The 22566-nt window shown below is 40.3% G+C and overlaps 1 protein-coding gene across 2 annotated transcripts in view; it reads left to right on the top strand.

Annotated features, from left to right (window-relative positions):
• CSMD3 (CUB and Sushi multiple domains 3) overlaps positions 1-22566 on the top strand; it is a 1168516-nt gene that overhangs the window by 27449 nt on the left and 1118501 nt on the right. The window lies entirely within an intron of this gene.

Genomic DNA, 22566 nt, shown 5'->3' with positions numbered 1-22566 from the left:
TCACCGGTTCCACGACCTCTGTGACAAAACTGTAGCTTTAATGATATGAACACAGTATATTTTGGCCTTCCTGACACCATTCTGATTCCTTACTGTACTCTCTAACTTTCAGATATTGCACCACATGCAAAAATTAGATTGGAACTCTCAGGTTCTCTTCCCCAATCACCTCTTCTTATTTATTATTACAGTATTTGTATTGCACTAGTGACTGGAGGCCTCAGTTCCACTGAGCTGAACACACCACAAACAGTTTATTTTCTCTGTAATGAATCTATAATATGTTTGGACATTCTCTGCATTAAAAAAGTCAGGAACCTTTATTGACTGATGAGGAGTGAATTATTAGGTAGAGATGAGTCCAGGTTTCAAAATTCATACCTGCATTCAGGTTCTGATTTAAAAAGGGACTTCTGAAATTCTGGGAGTGTTTGAATTTGGGATTCCTATTCCATTCAGTCAGTCTTTAATCACAAAATGCAGATTTAAGTTCAGGTTTGCATTTCAAACCCCCATCAAAGTTCAAGAGATTTGAGATTCTGATTCAGCCTGTCTCCAGTTAAAAGACAGTTTAAAAAGAGGATCACAGCTTTCCAATAAAACTGATATATAGTAAAATAATTGGATACTGGCTTTTTAAGGCCAGAGAAGGTAGTTTGAGAGGCCAGTTACCTAGTTTCTTGTGTCCAGTTAAAATAACTGAAGCAGGAGAGAGGAGGATGGTCCTGAGGAACAGTTTTGTCTGGAATAGGGGAGGTATAGGGAAATCCAGACCACGTTCCTTTAATGCTTGGTCCAGGATGCCTATAGAGTGGATGGATCAAGGCTCCCTTCTCTCCCAGCCAGTACAGACAGGTGTTGGCGGTTATTAAATACAGCTGGGGAGGATGGAGAGTAATTGGTTGTCAGGGCGAGTGACTAAAAAGGAAGCTCCATGTCCAGTCAAAGGAGGAAGCTACTGAGAAGGCGACCTCAGTTGGGACACTCCCCCAGGAGGGAGGCCATGAGATTCCTGAACCTGAGGACAGTCTACAGGCCAGGACTGGAATCAGTTCTAAGAAGGAGAGATGAGATCCTAAACCTGAGAGATGAGCAGGAACCTTTCTGGGAGATAAATGCTATTTAATAAGTTAAACCCCAGAAGAAGGGGAATATTATTTCAAAGACCTTGGTTGTGACTGACTTATTTCCAGCCCCCTGAGGGGAAACTGAGTCAGGGGACTGCAGTGGCATGCTATGCCACAAGGGGTTTGCATGGAGACTACACATCTATCTGTAAGCAATGTGCAGAAGGTATTCATCATATGCTTTATGGATATATATCTAAGTTCCACTGGTGATTCCCCAAGTATGCTATGTATGCTAGCTAGAACTGAATAAAATTTGTCATGTGAAACATTTTTGAATGGAAAAAAAAAAAGGCTTTTTTCTTCACCAAAAGCTTTTGGTTTTTGAAAACTTTCCAGTTGTCTCATTGAAATTATTATTATTATTTTTTTTAATTTCAAATGTTTAGAGTTTAGTTCTTTCCTCCCTTTTTGCCATTGAATGAATGGTATAATGGGGTTTTTCACTTTTTCATTTTTCTCTTTTCACTTGAAACTTTACAAAATTTCCTCAACTTTGGAAAAGTTTTAGAGTAGCAAAAGGAAAAATGAAATAGCAGGGGGGAAAAAAACAAAAACAAAACCCAAATATACATTTTTCATTTAAATTGCACTCAGTGGCAAAACAGGAAGATTTAGAGGTAAAAAAAGGGGAGAAGTCCTATTTCCAAAAGTTCAACTTTTTTTGAAAAAATATTTCATGTAAAATTTCCAAAAAATTAAAAACTGTCATACATTGAAATGTATACATAGCTCAATTATTCTACAAAATCGCGTCTGTTTTCCGATGCAGTTGATAACAGAAACCATTTCAGAAGAAGTTTCATAGCAGTTTCCATTATAATCCCTGGTGATGTCTTTTTCAATAGGGCATCTTTATTCCGGTGCTTTTTTTGAGCATTTGTAAACAGTGAATAAATTGCCCGCCACCCCCACTTTTTTTAAAGTGTGTTCTTCAGGACACCATCCTTTCAAGTATCAGAGGGGTAGCCGTGTTAGTCTGAATCTGTAAAAAGTAACAGAGGGTCCTGTGGCACCTTTAAGACTAACAGAAGTATTGGGAGCATAAGCTTTCGTGGGTAAGAACCTCACTTCTTGAGATGCAAGTAACTTGCATCCTTTCAAGTTACTCGCAAGGTGGCTGCTTTATAGTGATGAATGAAGTGATTCTTGGACTTTGGCATCCTTTGTGTTAAAAAGTTGTTATATAAAGGCAAAATATTATTATTACTAGTATCAATTCATGACATTCCTTTATATTTCTCTTCTCTGTTGGGAGGGTTTAACAACCATGGGGAGGGGACTGAAAGCACAGCCTCTCACTTGCTTAGAACATGGGTAATGTTGACTGTAGCTCTGTAAAACACAAGTCATCTATGCAGAGTGGAAAATGCTCTATGCTAAGTAGTTGTTCAGAGGCCATTTCCTACCAAAATATAACTATTTCACAGGAAGTTAACACTCAAGGTTTCCCAGTATGCCTGTTCACTGTTATTGCTTCCTACATTACCTTGTGGCAAATTAGTGGAATATACTGTAAAAACAGTATGCTTATTAGCATCTCATTTGCATACAAACATCACATTATCTTCAAATTATCCTCTTTATGCTTCCCATTTTCTTTTGATGTTTACTGCAGTCTGGATAAAGACTGCACATTCCATCTACATTCTCCTATTAATGTTCTGTTACATAATGTAATGCAAATGTTTTGTGTTTACCTGTTCCCTCTAAGGATTAGATTGCACAGAGGTAAAATACTGGAGTCTATCATAAAAGCCCATGTATATTCCACCTATAAGTGTTATGTAAAGCAAGTTGGAAATTTTCAACAGAAATATAGAAACAACACTTTTTGAAAAATTGTCAGCCTCGCACCCCTCTCCCTATTGGCCAGATGGGAAACTACCCCTCACTCACAAAGCAGCTGAATTAGCTCAATTTCTATGCAGTCCAAGAAATTGTGATTTAGACAGAGCCTTAAAATCACAATTTCTTGGACTACAGAGAAATTGTGAAATTAGCCCAATACGGGATGCCCATTTTTGCCTCCCTGCTGTTGGAAAAAGCACGGTATTGAGCTAATTCAGCTGCTTTGTGGGTGAGGGGTAGTTTCCCATCTGGCCAATAGGGAGAGGGGTGCGAGGCTGACAATTCAAGGTGATTAGGAGCCCTGGTTGGCCTGCACCGCAATGGACCCCAGAAGACCCAGGGGAGACAACGCAGCACCAGTTGGCAAAGACCTTAGATCAGGATCCATTGCTTAGAGCATGAGCAGATGTGTGAGGGGGCCCTGCCCCAGCAAGGGATGGGAGGAGTAAAGGGGACCCTGTCCTAACAGAGGGATTGGGATGGGGAGATTGATCTCCCTGCCAGGAGACAGGCCCTCCCTCACACACCCAGATCCCCCTGCTCATGCTCCAAGTGGGGGATTCAGATGCCAGCAGTTTGCCAGCCACCACTATAATGTCTCCCCTAGTCCTGCTGGGGGCCGCTGTGGAGTAGGCAAGGTTGGGGCTCCTAATTGAATGCATTGTCAGCCCAGCCAGCTAGCTCGATAGGAAGCAGCAGTGCCAGCCTGGGCTGGAGCTGACCATGGAGCAAGCCAGCCCCAATCTTTGCTCCAGGCCTGGATGGGCTAGATGGCCAGCACCATATGGTGAGACACACTTACTCTGGTCTGCCCACCCTCCTCCCCCAGCTACACAGGATAGGACTGGCCCACCTCTACCTGCCGATGTGTGGGATGGGACTGGCCCACTAACCACTCCCTCCCTGCCCCCCTCCCCCCGACAGGGACTTGGGCTTGACATTGGATTCCCATGAAATTTGGGGAAGAGATTTCAGGGTCAAGGTTATGCTCATCCTTATCCATCTCCAATACTTGCATTTTCTTTTTTAAAAGATCTAGTGAAATGCATGTGCCTAAACCACACTACAGAGAAGAATTTAACTGATCTACAGATAGTTCCAAGCACTGCAACAAAAGTAAATTATGATGAAATGCTGTAAAGTGAAAATAACACCTGTTTGAAATAAAGTCACATTTAGGGTTAAAGTTCTTCTTGAAACCCTTCATTACTTTTCTACTTACCTGAAATAATGCAGGCTTCTTGTATAAAGGAAGATTGTTGCAAATCAATCAATATGCCAATGTTAATTTATATAGGCCTAAGAAATAGTTAAGAAAAACAAGTTTAAATAATCTTTGAAAGACGATGTGGTCATTTATTTCAGATCTGTGCATACAAATGAAATGACATTAAAATGTCACTTTTGGAAAGAAAATTCAGTATTTTTTTTAAAAAATAACCAGCTAGTGGCCTCATAAACATTCCATAGAAGGTAAAAGCTTTAAAGTGATTTATTAAAGAAAGAGATTAGTAGAACAATCACAGCAAGTATTTGGTCGCAGTTTGCTCAGCCATTTCATTAGGGAAAAACAGAGAACAAAGAAGTAAATAAAATAAAGCCTATGGCAATTTTTTAAAACACAATGTCTCACACAGATTAGAGTATCTGGAGTATTCACAGTATTTTTGCATTACAAAGTATTAAAATAGACATAATGCAGTATGAAAATTCATTCTATGATATGGTGTTAGCAAAGAACGCCATTCTAGTTAGGATCGATCCAAAGTTAATTGAAGATTGTGGAAGAACTCATCTCAACTTTAGTGGGCTATGGATCAGGTCCTTAGCAATAACTGAAAATAAGCAAAGCAATATTCTCAATTTGAGTTCGTGGAATGCACAGATTCTAAGGCCAGAATGGTCCACGGTGATCATCTAGTTTGATTCTCCTGTATTTCACAGGCTATGGAACTTCTCTAAAACAATCCCTAGAGCAGAGCTTTTTAGAAAAACGCCCAATCCTGATTCAAAAATGATCAGTGATGGAGACTCCACCATAAGCCTTTGTGAATTGTTCAAATGATTAATTACACTCACTGTTAAAAAATTCACTATTCCAATGTTAAAAGAAAAAAATACCCTTAATTTCCCAATGTAATTTGTTTGGAGCAAGAAACCCAAGAAGATTTTTATATATAAATGTAAGTTACTATATGTGTAAGCAAGATCATCACTTGACATTTATGGTTTCTCTGAAATGAGAACTGCTGCAGAAGGAATACACTTGGATGATTCTTAAGATTCATGCAACTTATGGTATATCTTAGGTATATTTACTTTTTTTTTCCAGTGAAGGGAAACTATGCGAAAATATGGTTACTTCTTTCACCTACACTTCTATCATTAATCTCTTAGGCCTGGTCTACACTTAAAAATTAGATCAACCTAGCAAAGTTGCTCAGGGCGGTGAAAAATTTCACACCCCGAGCACTATAGAGAGGTCAATCTACCCCCAGTGCCAATGCGGATAGATAAATGTAAGAATTTTTCCGTCAGCCTAGCTCTGGTCTTTTGGAGAGGTGGATTAACTACATTGACTGAAAAATCCCTTCCATCAGTGTAGAAAGCATCTATACTATATCTGGTACTATACAGCTGGTGTGCCATAGATGTGTTGCTGTAGTGTACACATGGCCTTAAGCATGAATTCCTGTGCCTACTTTTTATTGTTTTCACAGTGTTCAACCCTGCATGCCGGAGAGCCAAAAGCAGTAAGTAGTGCTGAGCCTTCCACATTTCCTCAGCAGCTGTGGCTTCTTCAGAGAAGTGCAGAGAAATGAGTCCAATACTCCTCAATCTGAGCAAAGCACTCAATGCTTACACTGAACAGAGCTCTGATGACTGAGAAGGGAAAGTTGGTGTGAAGGGGAGAAAGGGATAGTCAGGGCACAGTTGTTAAGTGCAATCCAGGGAATGCAAATGATCTGCAAAGTGTCCATTTTAGAATTTTCACTTACTCCTAGTGCTAATCAGCAGTGGTGGCTCAGTCAAGTGTGTTTAAGAGCTGCACTTAGAAGAAATATATAGTGTCAGCCACTGAGATGGAACTATGTCAAAGCGTTCTAAGAAAGCTCTGTCTTTCACGGAATTTTTGTTTTCTAACCATCTCTGCTCACAGCTAACTTTTGTTGGTAACATTTTCAGTGTTCTGTCTAAACCGATAATAGCATAGTGCTCATTAGTTCTTGACTCTGTTACAGTATTTTTACATAGCCAACATGCTGAATCTCAGGATTTTAATTGCTTCTCTTTACTTTTAGCTGTCTATGGGCTTGTCTTCACTACAAGGGTAAGTCAACCTAAGTTATACTACTCCAGTTACATGAATAACGTAGCTGGAGTTGTTATAGCTTAGGTCGACTTACCACAGTGTTTTCACGGTGCTGAGTCGATGGGAGACGCTCTCTGGTTGACTTCCCTTACTCTTCTCGGAGAGCCTAAGTAACGGAGAGCCATCGATTTAGCGGGCCTTCACTAGACCCGCTAAATCGATCCCTGCTGCATCGATGGCAGTAGCGTTGATCTCCATGGTAGTGGAGACCAGCCCAATGTCTTGAGATGCTTTAGGGCTGATTCTCATTCACACTAATCCCCATATGCTGCCAGAGTGGTATAAAGGGGTCTTAGTGTAAATGAAAATCAGGTCCTGTTTTCTCTTTCACAATTCTAATTCAAACTCTTTTTAAAATGTTAATTGAGCACCATTAAAATAAGACTATATGGTGCCTGCCCTGAAGACCATTCAGTCACATACAGTACAGTTATGACATAATGCATAATGTTGCTTCAAGCTTGAAGTGTAGAAAATATCTGGGAGAAGTCAGCAATGAATAGTTTTGCAGGGAAAAAAAGTTATAAAAAAGCATTTGAAAGTAATAAGAGAGAAGTTGTTTGGCATATGGGAAGAGGGAGGGACTCCAAGGCTAAGGGGCACGGCAGCTTGAAAGAAGCGAAAGCAGGAGAGGGATACCGAGGTAGGGGATGAGCAGGAAATAATGGAAGAGATGTAGGTTGCTTCACAGAGGCTGCTGCTGTAGAGCAGAAAGGTGAGACATAGCTTGACTGGTCTTTTGGCTCTTTGTGGCACCACATATTAAGAGCACGGTTGTGAGAGAAAAAAACCAAAGCACTTTCTCATTGTAGAGAATTTTTATAAGGGTTAGGAAGAGGACGCTTGTCCTTTTAGATCTGAGGCCTTGCTCTGCTCATACTCAATTTGTATGCTTTTCCTCATGCTCCCTCTGACAGGCTGTGCCTCAGGCTATCCAAAAGAACAGACAACTCTCTCTGGGGCAGTGCCCCAGAAAGATCTGCCTTACCCACCTAATCCCCTTTCTATTCCCCATGAGTGCTATGTCCCACCTCTACCCTCTTATCTAGCTCCTACTGCTGGAAAGGATATTTGGCCTCAGCAACATGTAGTTCGGAAGATGGAGGAAATCTGCCCTTGAGTTGAGGTAGGGAGGTTGGGGGAGAGAAAGATTGGGAGAAGAGGGGAAAGTTGACCTCTGTTTTCTGTGGTAGAGAGAAAAGGGGAAAGTCAATACGTGGCAGGTTGGGGAAAGGAAGAGGGGGAAAAAGACACCCTTCTGAAGTATACAAGCTGAAATACAGATTTTTTTAATGGAGAATATGATTAGTCAACTACCAACCTCCTACACAGGTAGGTTTTTGTTCTGACCAAAGGCAAAATGGCAGTCAGGGAGAGGGACTATTGCTGAAACAAACCTCTCCTTATTTAGTGAGAGGAAAAGTGACTATCTATAATAATGTATAAAAGAGAATGTAGTGTGTGCATGTCTAAGTTAACAGAAGGTACAGCAGCTCAAGTTACCAGATGGTTTAACATAAGATCTTTTTGACATGTTTCTCTCAGTCTTCAAGCTTCTTTCCAATCTCTATTCAGATACGTTTTTTCCATGCACGTAATCATTTTTGTCACCCATTTCTGAACCCTGTTTAATTCTGCAGCATACTTGTTGATACACTGTGAGGCCTCACCATTGATTTATATAATAGCATTCTATCTTTTCTATATCAGGTACTTATATGGCCACAATTATTATACTATCTAAGGCCTTGGCTACACTTGCGAGTTACAGTGCTGTAAAGCCGCCCCCAGCGCTGTAACTCACTCCCCGTCCACACTGGCAGGGCACGTACAGCGCTGTATCTCCCTGGGTACACCGCTGCAGGTACTCCACCTCCCCGAGAGGCATAAGAGATACAGTGGAGTGGCTACGACTTTCCCCTGTGAGTGTGTACCAGGAATCAACCTGCAGTGCTGTACTGATCACCTTGTCAAGTGGCCAATCCTCTCCATTGTTGTGACTGGCTGCAGGAATGCGGCAGTGCCGGTTTCAAAGCTCGTACCACAGAGAAAAAGCAAACAGTTTGCTGTTTGCTTTGAGTGAATGAATGAATGAGCAGGGGGCCGGGAGTTTGGAACTTGCAAATAGAGTGCTGACACGCTCCAAAAAGCACTCTCTCTCCCCCCACACTCCCTGTCACACTCACCCCCCCTCCCCAGTTTTGAAAAGCACGTTGCAGCCACATGAATGCTGGGATAGCTGCCCATAATGTACCACTCCCAACACAGCTGCAAATGTTGCAAGTGTGACCACGCCACTGCGCTGTCAGCTGTCAGTGTGAACAGACTGCAGCGCTTTCCCTACTCAGCTGTACGAAGACAGGTTTACCTCACAGCACTGTACAGCTGCAAGTATAGCCAAGCCCTTAGTGTTGCATAATTTTTAATTGGCTGAATTTGACACTTAACTGGGCAGCATTTCTCTGTCTGTCTGTAATGCAATAACTTTTGAATGCTCCATCTGATCTATCCCAAAATCTCAGAGAATGTATTAGGCATCAATGGTCAGAACTCTACTGGCTTTGAGGAAAATTGGAAAACTGAAGGGGGGAAATGAGGAACACATGAAGCCCTTGCAAGTCTTTAAGACAGCTACAGCCTCAAGCACTTCTGCAGTTGTCTATAGATCAAACAACTGGTTGATGGCACCCATTAATGACTTCCAGAATAACAATACTCCTATCTTATCTCTGATATTCTCCCAATAGAATTTAACATGTTGATATCCTGGGTGATTTAGTACCCAGACAGCAAGGAAAATAATGGGGCTTTGAGAGAGGAAGGGATGTGAGAGATGGGGGCATATACACAGCTCCTGGCATGAGTGGAAAGAATGGGGGAACCTGGTATGGGAGGAGGAGAAAAGGAGGGCACACAGACCCCATAGCATGGTGTGGGGAGATGGGAATGGGGGACAGACAGAGGTTCCAGGCAACGGAGGGAAGGGGAAATGAGGGTCACACAAAGGCCCTGCTATGGGGGAATATGTGGGATCCTGCCATGGATGGGAGAATGGAGGACCCTGGAATGGTTGTGGGAAAGTATGAGGGAGCAGCACACATGGTGGGAGCAGACTGGGAGATCCTAATATGGGGGAGGAGGAATGGGGGCATTGAGGAAAACAGGGGTATATGGGTACCTACAGACCTGCCAAGTGGGGAAAATGAGGGAACCCTGGAAGGGGGGCACAAACAGCCCTTGGAGGAGGAAGGTTGGAGGAACTTGGTATGGGGGAGGGGGGACACAGTCCCCCCTAACCCCCCCCCCCCCCATGGAAGGGAATGGAAGGCATGGGGGGGGGATGGGAACAAGGTGCACAGAGAACTGCTGAAAAGGAGGAAGTGGGCACACAGATTTACCCTTGGCAGAAGGAAGCCTGGGGGAGTTACAAGGCATTCCTGAGAAAGAGGGTGATGGGAGAGTGGCACAGAGAGTTTGTGAGGGTGGGGAACGTAGGGATTCAAGGAGCCCTTGGTTTGTGCAATAAGTTCAGTCTACACAAATTAAAAGTGTGTCTAGTGACAGAGGAGTCAATTATTTTTTGTCAAAGTCCACATTTCTTGGTCAAGGTATAGTCAAAGGCCAGACTCCAGAGAAAATAATAATAAGTAAATAAAAAAGATTTTGTTGTCTGTTCAAAAGCATCTGGCAGTCCGGATTTGGCCTGCAGTCCACCTATTGACTGCCCCTGCTCTAGTGTATTTATCTCCACAGCACCAGTGTGAGGTAAGGAAATACTATTATTCCTGGTTTACAGATAGGGACTTGAAGCACAGACACCAAGAGCCAGATTTTTATAAGTATTTAGACTCCTAAAGACACAGATAGGTGCCTAATGAGTTTTTAAAAAGTCCCAAAATGCCTAAATCCTTTTGAAATCAATGGGAGGTAGGCCTCTAGTGGGAAGCGTCCATCTAGATTGCTAGCCACCTAAATACCTTTACAAATCTGGCCATAAGTGACTTGGCCAAGGTCCCACAGGAAATCTGTGGCCAACCAGGAACTTGAACCCAGATATCCTGAGTTCCAGGTTAGCACCCTAACCATTAAGTCTATTTTTGAATATATGAGTGAAGATATATTAAACATTTTAATAGCAAGGTATGCACAGCCATGGGAACAAGCTCACCCATTATACTATGTATTAAAGGATATTCTCTGAGTCACATAATGGGCCAAGTACTACTTGAACTGTTCGAGTCTCACACTCCTTGTGCAGATTAATATCAAAGGAGAGGCAATGTGTTATCTACATTAGGACTATGCAATTGGGCCTTCTGTAAATTACTGTTTTATAGGTAGACTGACCAGATTAAGTATAGTAATTAGTCAAAATGTAGTGATACAAACATTTAATTTTAGATGCTAATTTGGGGTTTGTGCAAGATAAGACTTGTAAAGAGATTGCAAATGTGAGTCCTTGATAAGTTAAACAGCCAGTCAATACTTGAAGGTGTTGAAGGGAATGATTTTAAAGTTTATCAGTCAATGAGCATATGTATGCGTATCTATATTAATGCATGGTTCTTTATTACACATGAAGGACCCATTAGCATTAAAGAGTCAAGTGTGTAAATATCTTTACATCTTGATAAGTGTTCATGTCTCACTGCATGAATACTTACTTCACGCTAACTTTTTAAAATATATCTTTGCAATGATCCCTTCTTAAAACTCTCCTTTGGTGTGTTGACTCAAACTTGACAACAGTTAGGCAGCTGGTGTGCTGAGACCACTACCTATCAGGCTGGCCAGCCTCATAGTTCCCTGTACTCATTAGTTCCCTGTACTCGGCCAGTTGTCTGTCTGTATCACCTGTTGTGTCTTGTCTTAAACTTAAATTGTAAACTCTTTGAGGAAGGGACCATCTTGTTTTGTGTTCATACAGAACCTAGCACAACAAGGTCTCGGTCCATGACTGGGACTGCCGGTTGCAAAACAATAATACATATTGATAATTGTAAAATATATACAGTCAGCGAAGTCAATGGGCCTGATTCTCCACCGACTTATACCTTGAGAATTTAAATTTGCAAAAAGAGGGTGTGAAATGCTATCAAACCAGAATCCTGTACTCTGTGTTGATAGGTTTCAGAGTGGTAGCCATGTCAGCAAAAGTCTGTATCTCTAAGGCTTGGTCTACACTAAACCCCCAAATCGAAGTAAGGTACGCAACTTCAGCTACGTGAATAACGTAGCTGAAGTCGACGTACCTGAGTTCGAACTTACCGCGGTCCACACCCGGCAGGCAGGCTCCCCCGTCGACTCCGCGTACTCCTCGCGGTGAGCAGGATTACCGGAGTCGACGGGGAGCACTTCTGAGTTCGATTTATCGCGTCCAGACAAGACGCGATAAATCGAACCCAGAAGTTCGATTGCCTGCCGCCGAACCAGCGCGGTAAGTATAGACAAGCCCTAAGGTGCCACAAGTACTCCTCGTTGTTTCTGTGTTGAAAGCATTTTACACCCACTTTGCATTGATGTAAGTGACTGCAGAGCATGCCCAATAGCTAAGAATTAGGCCAAAGAAGACAACTGTGCAGTCTGTGGTCTGGAAACAAACTGGTTTTCTTTAATTCTTTCTCTAGTATGTTTCAATATAATGCATCTATCAGTAGAGTATAATTAACCAATGTCAAAGTTAAGATGGAGGATTAGTTGCCTTTTCAAGTATCTAGACAAATTTTATGCTGGAGAGTTGTGTCTTTGTTTTTATTTTCATAAGAGTAGGGAAAGGTACCTTTCCTCCTAGCAGAGGATGAGCAGTTGTCTCAGCAGATCCTTATAGAAGCTTGAAACCTATGTCTCAGGTTTTTGCTTTCAGTTTCATACTTCCTCTATTAAGAAAGTGCCTTCTGATAGGAATAGAAGAGGCCACTCAGTTCTCACACACTGAAGAGGTCACTCCATGCAGTTCTGAGATGCAGGCAGGCTGCGGTGGCAAGCAAATTTGATAGTTAGAAATATCTTGAAGTTGGGTATGTGCTGGTTATGAGAACCATTAGGTAACTTCCATCTCTTAGTTACAATTGTTTTTGCTAAAATGATTATTGTAGAACAAATATTCATTTGTACATATCTGTTCTTTTTGGGTTGTCTTATAGAAACAATATTGGTATTTTTGCATGTATCACGTATTTCAGAAAACAGTTACAAAACCTTGATGACAATCTGATTACATAAAACAGTGAGGATTGGGAGTCCTTTATTTTCCCCTTCACATCTTTCATGTATTTCTCTTGTACCTACACAAGCCGTCATTCCCTTTCTGTGACACATGTGCAGGGTTCTTCATGTTGAATATCTGACCAATATCTGACAAGAATTTTGTTGGAGAAAGCTGGACTGGGTTCATAGTGTAATGACTTGCAGGGAATAACTGTTGAGCTATTATTTTAACTAAATAGAGTGCGGGCAGATTAATCTCTAAAAAAAGACAAATATAAGAATCAAAAATCAATTGACTGTACATTGGAGCTGGTTGACATTTTTTGGAGCACAGGTATTTTTGTTGTTGTTGTTATTGAAAAAGTCCTTTTTATTTCAAAAATAAAAAATTTAATGAAAAATTGTCAGTGAACTTTTTTTGTGATTTTCTGTGGGTTATTTTACTGAAATTGTTAAAATTTCATATTTTTTTGTGCATAGTTAAAACCATGTTTTCTTACTGAAAATTGGATTTATGGGAACTGAAAATTTTCAAAAAAAATATTTTGATAAATATAGCGTAGAATATGTCACAAAATTTGGAAAAAAGTATCAGTTCATCCTGAATCCTGTGAAATGGAAACAACTTCAGGAGTTTTGGGGGGAATTTTTTCCCCCATTTTTGATCATTCTTCTATACATGTTGGTTTGTATCCAAGGCTCTTGTGTTTTTCCATGATAATATTTATCTATATTATATGTGCTCCCTTTGTAATCAAGACACTCAGTGTAATTTACATGTGCCTTAATTTGTATCATGATTTTCCTGGAAAATTTAGCAGTAGATAAAATTTTTGGTCACATGCCTTTACCGTATATAAATTTATGAAACTTCTAAATATCTCTAAAAAAAGAAGAACAGGAGTACTTGTGGCACCTTAGAGACTAACAAATTTGTTAGTCTCTAAGGTGCCACAAGTACTCCTGTTCTTCTTTTTGCGGATACAGACTAACACGGCTGCTACTCTGAAACCTAAATATCTCTGTCTGGCAGAGCATAAAAAATGTTAATTTTAATTTAAAAATGTTAATCCGTATTCAAAGACCTTTCCTTGACCTGCAGAAAAAATAGTATACTCTACATAATATACGTAAGATGCACAGAGGTGGAAAAAATGAACCAAATTTGAACTTCATACCTGGAACCAATACAACTCTATATGCAAATGATAAGTCATCTAAAAAAACCAGCAGGTAATAGAATACAAAAATTGTAGCAGGGAATATGATAAATCATACACTATTCTGCAATCACTTAGCCCTGTACAAAGTAGGTGTAAAATGTTTTAACATTCTCTTTTAGTAGCATTTACATCCACTTTGTAAAGGTGCAAATGACTATACAAGATGCAAAGTAGTGGAGAATCAAGTAGTGTATGTGTATTCATATGTTTAATGCTTCAGATAAGCACAGTTGCACATATGCTATTTCTGTTTCACAGTTGTTGCAATGACTATAGATTAATTGATACAAATATGTAGTTAAATTTAATTCAGTGGTTAATGAGATGCACTGGTCCAGATTTCCTATAGCCATAATAGTCAGTAGCGATCATGACAACTACTGCAGGTTATACAATCCGCCTAGAGCTAGGTGAATAACTGATTTTTGATTCACTGGCAGTTCTGAGAAATTAAAAAAAAATTGATTATGGTTAAAACAAAACATCAAAACTATGAAAAATTCCAATTAATCAAGAAAGTTGACAAAAATAAAATAAATTTGGGTTGAATGAAACATTTTGCTCAGATTGAAATAAAACATTTCATTTCAGAGTATTTTTAAAATAAAAAAGCAAAAGAAAATGAAGGACTAGATTCACTGGCCAGAGGAAGAGGTGATGGTGGTGCTTCTCTTATAAACTTTTGCCCAGTGGTTAGAGCACTCATCAATAATGTGGATCTAGAGAGTCATTCTCACACTTCCGTTTTGGGACAATGACTATCCACATAGTCTATACAAAGTGAAACAGCTTCATCGTGAGAGTGTGGGTACGTCTTCACTACCCGCCGTATCGGCGGGTAGCAATCAATTTATCTGGGATCAATATATCGCGTTTCGTTAAGACGCGATATATCGATCCCTGAACGCGCTCACCGTCGACTCCGGAACTCCACCAGAGCAAGCGGCGGTAGCGCAGTCAACGGGGGAGCCACGGCCGTCGATCCCGCGCCGTGTGGACCCCAGGTAATTCGATCCAAGATACTTCGACTTCAGCAGCATAGCTGAAGTTGCATATCTTGGATCGATTCCCACCCCGCAGTGTAGACCAGCCCTGTGAGAAACTCACAGTCTGGACTACCCTCTAGCTCAATGATCAGGGAGCTCATCTACTAGAAAGGAGACTCAATTTCAAGTCCTTGCTCTAGTGATTATTTATACATAGTGGAATGGCTTCAGCAGGACAGACTGAAAAAGCCCTTTATCACAACATCCCATAACACAATAGCTAGGGTGCTTTCCTGTAGTATGAAAGATCAACATTCAATTCCCTGGTCCACATCAGGCAGAGGACAGAGATTGAATGTGGGTCTCCTACATGAGTCCTCTAATCACTGGGCTAGAAGTTATAGAGGACATCTCTTTCAGCTGTTTTGTGAATGGCATATAAGTTTGAATGAAGCCCATTTTTTCTTTCTTTCTCTCTTTCCTCCCCCCCCACCCCCCCCCCCAAAAAAACCTGGCAAATTTACGTCAAATTCATGAATGGTTTCAGGTTGACAGAAAATTCATTTTTTTGGCAAATAAACTATTCATAAAAAAAACAACTTCATCCAGCTCTAAATACATCTGATGTCATCTGTTGAAGGGGGATCCTTTCAGGTCACTACAACTAGTTGACTCCTTTTGATGTGTAAATCCAAGGTAGCAGCCAGCAGTGGTACATGTGGGATTTACCTCCCCTTTTGTGTAAGCATAAACGTGCATTGTTTAAGGTGATAGTTTTTCCAGTAAGTTACATCAGCGCTATGATCCAGTATGATCCAAGGGTTCTGTTTCAAATTTTGCTTGCAATAGAACTGAAACACAAACATGTGACAACATCATAGATGTGAAAAGGAAATCACTATATTGCTGTAGGACTAATTACTGTATCATCACACCAGAGTCTCGGGTGAACTCTATTGAAATGAGCATTTTAGAGAAGTTACTTGGACTTAACACTACAGCAGGATTTATTTGTTTAAAGTGGACCTATCCATTCTTCCAAATGGATCTCTCACTCTAGGTTGATACAATCAATTCTTAATCACATTGGTAATTACCAGGAAACAGAAAATACCAAATAAAATAAAAATAAGTAAATGCATAAAAATAATAAATAAATAATAATAACCTGAGGGACACACCCATTAAATAATGTATTCTTTCACATCCACTTAGATTCTCATTCAGGTTTTATAGTAGCAAACACCACTTTTTAAATTAACACTAAAATGAAGTTAGTATGTGTCCTGGTCTGTCATATCCATAGTCAAATGTCACATGAATCTTAGCTCTTAATGAAATACATACTTTCCACTGATACACCTTCTTCTAACTAGCTCTCTATTGCTAAACATTAGGGAAATATGCTCATAGAGTATAAAAAATAAAATAATTTTATAGCTTTTCAAATATTTTCCCTATATTTCAGGGAGTCTGGAAGCTAGTACTTTTTACATAGGAAAATAAAAATACTCTTAGCAGTTCTTCTCATTTAAGGGCTTAATTTGGCCCAATTTTACCCTTTATAATTAGTTATCATAGCATTAGCTTGACCAAGGTAATTATTTTCACTGTGGGAGTTGGAGGGGAATCGTTAAAGAAGAAAGAAATGAAGTTTTGCTGGTCAACAAATGGAAGAGGTTAGAGGAGGTATGTTACATACACTGTTATTAATTCATACCTTATTCATACTAAAGCAGGAAAGAGTAAGGTAAAGTCTTGTCTTGGAATGTGTTATAAATAGGTCCAGGGATGTGGGACGGAAGGTGTTAAGGGAAAAGTCTAAATGTGCTTTCCCTGTTTTTACGTAAAATTTTGTTCTGGGGAAATCTAATTTAATCCAAAAGCACAATATTTTGGGGGGAGGGGAGAGTGGAAGGGAGCATCTAAGAACCCTGTACTATAGCAGGTATTGATTCTTTAACCTTCATCGATTCCTTGTCTGCTGGAGAAAAGACTGCCTTATAATGCTGCTAAAGGTCCAGTCCTGCAAACTCGTATTCTTGTGCCTAGTTCCTATTTATCTAAATAGTTTTCTCTGGGTTAGGTACTCCAAGTAGTATACTTAATGAAACTCCACTCACTTCAATGTAGTTGTCATGTTGCTCACCAGCTGAGAATGTGGAGAATTGCTGTGATTTCAAATGGAATACTTCTGGGAGTAAGGACTTCATAGATAAGGGAATGCTTGCATGTTCAGGCACTAGTTTTACAGGGGTCGTGTAGAGTGGGATCTGCAAAAGGTACTTAAACATTTAAGTCCTGTTTTTAAGCATCAGTGTAATCCACAAAATTCCCACTCAGCTGCTGCCTAACTTTGCAGGTGCCTAAAGTTGCTCAGATCCTACATTTTTCCCTGTAAAAGTTCTCTAGGCACCAATGTTTCTGCCTCTGGGCATGCACCCTGCATCTTCACTCCAAGCATCCAGCCACCAATTTCCTGCTAATTCTCAGAGTGATTCACAAACTGGGGAAGATAGATGTTTGGCTGTCTGGTCATGTGCAGGGCTTAATCCAATAGGTGTGCTCAACGGGATCGGCCCCCTCAGGCAATGTCACACAAAACAGCTGGAGGGGTCAGGGAGGAAGAGAAAGACCTCCCTTACCACTTTTAGCCTAGTGCTTAGGGCATTCACTCATGATCTGGGAGACACCCCCCTGGCCCTCCCAATACAGGTCTCCTCTCCACCTGATGAAGAGAAGGAATTTGAACAGGGATCTACCACCTCTCAAATGAGTGTCAGTCTATGTCTATACTGTCTTGTGAGTAGTAACTGTCTAGAAACTATTTCCTATTCCTAAATATTTAGGTAACAAAGTGCTTTTGAAGCTAATTTGGAAAATATCAAACATGTATTGTCTGGGTGGAACAGCAAGTGAGACTCTAATCCTGCAGCAAACTGTATGTGGCCACACCCATATGGAGGTCATTGTAGGATTGGGGACTAAATAAGATTTATTTGGTCCTAGCAATGGGAGTAGGGACAATTTCCATTTGCTTTCCAACCTGACAATACAGTTCATTCATTTCAAAGATATGTGGTGAAAACATAGCTTTCTAGCATTTAAACAATGCTTCTCAATAACACTGCCTTTGCTTTAAATTCAATACTAGTTTAAATGGGAACAAAGGGGGGAAAATCTGAACTTTCTCTTTTTATTTGTTTAAATGGGGAATGTTTGAATCTCAGCAGAAACAGAGACTGAAAAACTATTGTGGAATAATATTTAGATAATGTTCTAGTAACTGATATCCTTGTTACCACAGCTGGCTTGCTGGGTAAGTGTTTAAAGAAGATTGAAAATCTTATTTTCTGGTGGGTGCGCTCTCTCTCTCTCTCTTTCTCTCTCTCTCTCTCTTTTTTTCTTGATTTATAAAGCCCCTAAGTGTGAATGCATCATAAGTAATTCACTGGCCATGCATGAAATGGCTACGTGTGAAAAACAGTAACCACTCTGTTTCTTGTAGCTGTGTTCAAGCCAATGCAACTCTTTGTGCTACTAGGGGATTAAAACTTCCCTATTTTGTGCCACAGTATTGACAGAAAAACTTGGCATGCACATGGACCTTCCTTATCTATATTGTGGTGCGAGTGAGCAGCTTTTATTTACTGTATGCTATTGCTGAAATTAAAACAGCTGGACCTGGACTTTTCAAAAGAAAAGGAAATGTTCACAATATTAATGCTAAAATTGTAATCATCAGGGCTCCATAAGCACAGGGTGCAGAATGTTTTTTTGCTACCGCTACCGCTAGATCCTTTTAAAAATGGAAAAGGAAATCTCTCGCCTTCCCAAACCCCCATTAGCTTGCTGCTTGTGGTAGTTTTCAGACATTTATTTATTTTTATATGCTCTCTGATCATTTCTCATAAAGTGGGTAAATTTGAGAATCTTTGTGTATATTCCTGAGTTGTACAAATGAATGAAAACTGAATGGATGACTACATTGTGTATGAATTCTCAATCTGGGGTTTTTTACTGCTTTAGTCTCCTGAAATTATTGTAACATTTCTCTTCAGAATTAATTGTTGGTAATGTTTTAAGATTGCATATTTGTAACACGTAGTGTAACAGCATAGAAGCAAACTTAAAAGATAACAATCCTGTGTCTTGCACCTAATTCACCTATATATATATATACACATTCAGTAAAGCCTTATGTTTGTTTATAGCAGATTACATAAATGAAAGGATTTTCCCTTTCCATTTCTCAAAGACATTGTGATACAAACTTAATGTTTGTAAATTGTTTTGAGCTCTTCATCTGAAACACAAGTGCAACTTAAATTGACAAGCAATAGTTTCAGCTGTGGAAGCTCTATATTAATTTGTGCTCTTGAGACCTGGTCCTGCAAAGACTTAAACACATGTTTAACTTTAGGTACTGTGAGGCCCCAGTTCTGCTGTCATTGAAGTGAATGGCAAAATTCCTCCTGGATTACTTGCAGGATCAGACTAACAGGGTGTAAAATTAAATGTGCATGTAAGTTTTAGAACCTGGGTTAATTGACAAAGACCCTGCAAATACCATACTAGTTCATGTTCACTTAAATTGTTCCAATTTTCTTTGTATTACTTAACAGACACATCATCAAGCACACTGTTCTGCGATACACGTCAAATTGCAGACAGTAGTCAGCTACCCCCTTAGTAGTTTTTTTTTTTTTTTCTGTTCCCTTCCAGAGGCTGCTGGGCTGTGAGGAGGAGGAGGATGTTGGGAGTCAGCGGGACTGCTGGCAGGGGCCTGTCCTGGTGCATTAAGTTAAATGCACCAAGCCTTGTCCCCCTGACCACAGACAGGCCCAGCTCTAGGCACCAGCGCTCCAAGCATGTGCTTGGGGCAGCACTTTCCAAGGGGCGGCACTCCGGCCCCCTTTTTTTCCTTTTTTCTTTTTTTGCTTGGGGCGCAAAAAGCCGGGAGCCGGCCCTGAGCAGAGGTAAACTGCGGCGGTGAGGGGCATGGGGAGGGCCGCAGGAAGTAACCTTGGGCGGGGACAGAGGAACTGCTCCCCAGCTCACCTCCGCCTCCTCCCCTGAGTGGTGCACATGCCGTGCTTGGGGCTAGAGCCGCCCCTGACCACAGAGTCCACCCATAAGGCTAGCCCTGCTTGGGGAGGGCCCGTGCCTCCCCCCCGCCACCCAGCTACGCCCATGTCCTTGATATAACAAATGATTGAGAGTAAGAATAATCTGAACACATCAAACTATGGATTCATAATTCTGGGGTGATTGTCCAAAGATAAAATTCTAATACAATTTGTCATTATTTGGTATAGCTTCCTTCCCACAAACTGCATCCCAGAGTATTTTACAGAGATAAATAATACCGTCCAGATTAATAGATTTTCCTGCAATTATTTTAGAAGATGCATTAGATGAAAAAAAAAATTGAAAACAGATGAAGTCTGAAGTAAAGAGAAATAGGAAGGTTGTCAGATTGCAGGGTCTGTAAAGGAAAACTTCTCCCCCAACAAAAGGGAAATTCCTCGAGGAGACAGAAGAAGCTGATGCTAGACCAGGAACAGGAAGGGAAGTAAAGAAGGAATAGGAGTAGAGAGATACTGGGGGGCCAGATACTGGCCCCTAATAAGGATGTTTTATGGCAGTCTGGCACCACAAAGAATTTTTAAAGCTATATTTAGTGGCTAGATGTGGATTTCCCCGACATTATTACATAGGTGCTAATTTAAAAAAGCATCCCTGCTCAGTGAAGTAGTTTCAGTATATACTGAAGTCACATTGAAGTCAAAGAAGTCAATTACTTACATGCTTTTCTGAATCAGGGTCACGGTAACCTTCATTTCCAGACACATTACTACCACTAATACCCAAAACAGCCTTATGCTGGGATATCGCCTCCCAGTTTTATAGATGGGGTGGGGAACAAAGGCAGTGACATTAAGGGCATTGACCAAGGCCAAAGAGTTTAATAGGTTTGTATGAAAGCTGATAGTTGATTGGGTGCCAAGAATAACTTAGTCTTCGTCTCAGACCACTAAACAGTACTCCTTTACACATTACATACGTAGAAGAAAGGGAACTGTTAGAGAGAGGTGCATCTGAAAAGTTAAAGCCTGTTTTACACTTTCAGAAAAATATGTACATGTGCAGACCTAATATGCACATCCATTATCTTGATTACAAGGGCAATCACTGTCATTGCATATATATTTTCTGAAAGTTTAGGACAGATGTGTTCAGTGACAGCAAAAGGAATACAGAAAAAACCCTCTCACTCATTTCCCTTTGTATAAAGTTCCCCCCTTTGTTCTAGTGCAATACTCTTCCTTGCAAGATCCAGCTTAGTCACTTGTAAACTTTCAGTGAATGCATCAAGATTGCCAGCATCTTTTAATCTTTCAAAGCCTGTAAATCCCCTCCTTCCCAGAAAGCATGTCATCTTTCAATTTTAAACTGTCATACTGTATGCCCTAGTGCATTTTAATTCTCCGAGGCCATTCATCACTACTCAACATTGACCTGTTCATATTCTTTAGCAAGCCACAATGCTTTTTCAGGCATAATGTATCTGGATACCTTCTCTCTCTCTCTCTCTCTCTGATGGCCTGAACCTGCTTAAACCACATTTCATTTATTAAAATATGCCTTTGGCACTGATAGCATCTTTGTGCTGTTCGGTGTTGAAAATTAAAACAAAATAATCAGTATAAAAGCTAACCGACTGGGTAGCTGAATAGATAGCTACATTTATATCCAATTTATTGCCTCTATCAACATGGATTACTCACGTTACCATAATCAGTCTGCTGAGTGCTTGCTCAGTAAGTGCGCACCACATGAAGGCAGCAGAGCTCAGGATATCAGACCATCAGAGCAAGCTAGTTCCATAGATAAGGGTCTTCTGGGGACACCAGGCTGTCTGTCCTAGTAAAATAACACCTAGAAAGCTGTGTTGACATCCTTTACATTGGATTACTTGGTATTCTCTCGTCCTACTATTCCTTCAGTATTCTAGGCAAACAAAATAATTTTAGACAATTTAGGTGTATTTATAACTTTGTTTTATACAGGATTTTAAGAATTGTGCAAATATACTTGACAAAAGATATGGACTTGGAATTTTCACAAGCTCTGAGCATGGCCTAAATTAGTTCCCACTGTAGTCCGTGGAATGAAGTTCCGTGGAAATAGGCCAGTGCTGAGTGTTGCTGAAAATCTCATTCATGCTATTTAATAACAGTTATCACTTGTATAAAGTTTCATTTTAGAATAAGGTTTGGAATCATTAAATGAAGAAACAAGACATGCCATTTTGGGATGTTAATTACTTCAGTAGGGTCTACTGTGAGCTATGTAAGGGCTGCCACACACACAAAGATAACGAACTCTGACCCTGGAGTAGACCTTATTTTGGTTGAAAACTTAATCCTGAAAAGACTGCATATCTATGTCAGTTAAGTGCATCTGAGGAAGGCCAAACAAAATAGACAGGAAATTGATTGGCACTAGTATATTAAAATAAACAAAACAACCATGATATCAGATTTCTGCAGCAAACTCTTGTTGTAAAAAGACCAAATTAATTATATTCTGGAATGGATTTTTCCAGTAGTGAAAAATATCAGTAATTTCTGAATACATAATTGCACTTATTTTTTTCCTTCACCATGTCTTTCACTGATTCCAGTTACATGTGTAGAGTTTAAGGCCAGAAGGAACAATTAGATCATCTAATCTGACCTCTTATATACACCAGACCATCTGATTTTGCCCAGATACCCCATTACTGAGCCTAA

This window comes from Chrysemys picta, chromosome 2, assembly GCF_011386835.1.
Source record: "Chrysemys picta bellii isolate R12L10 chromosome 2, ASM1138683v2, whole genome shotgun sequence".
Lineage (NCBI taxonomy): Eukaryota > Metazoa > Chordata > Testudines > Emydidae > Chrysemys > Chrysemys picta.
Note: the sequence above shows the minus strand (reverse complement) of the source record. Positions and strands in the feature narration are given on the sequence as shown.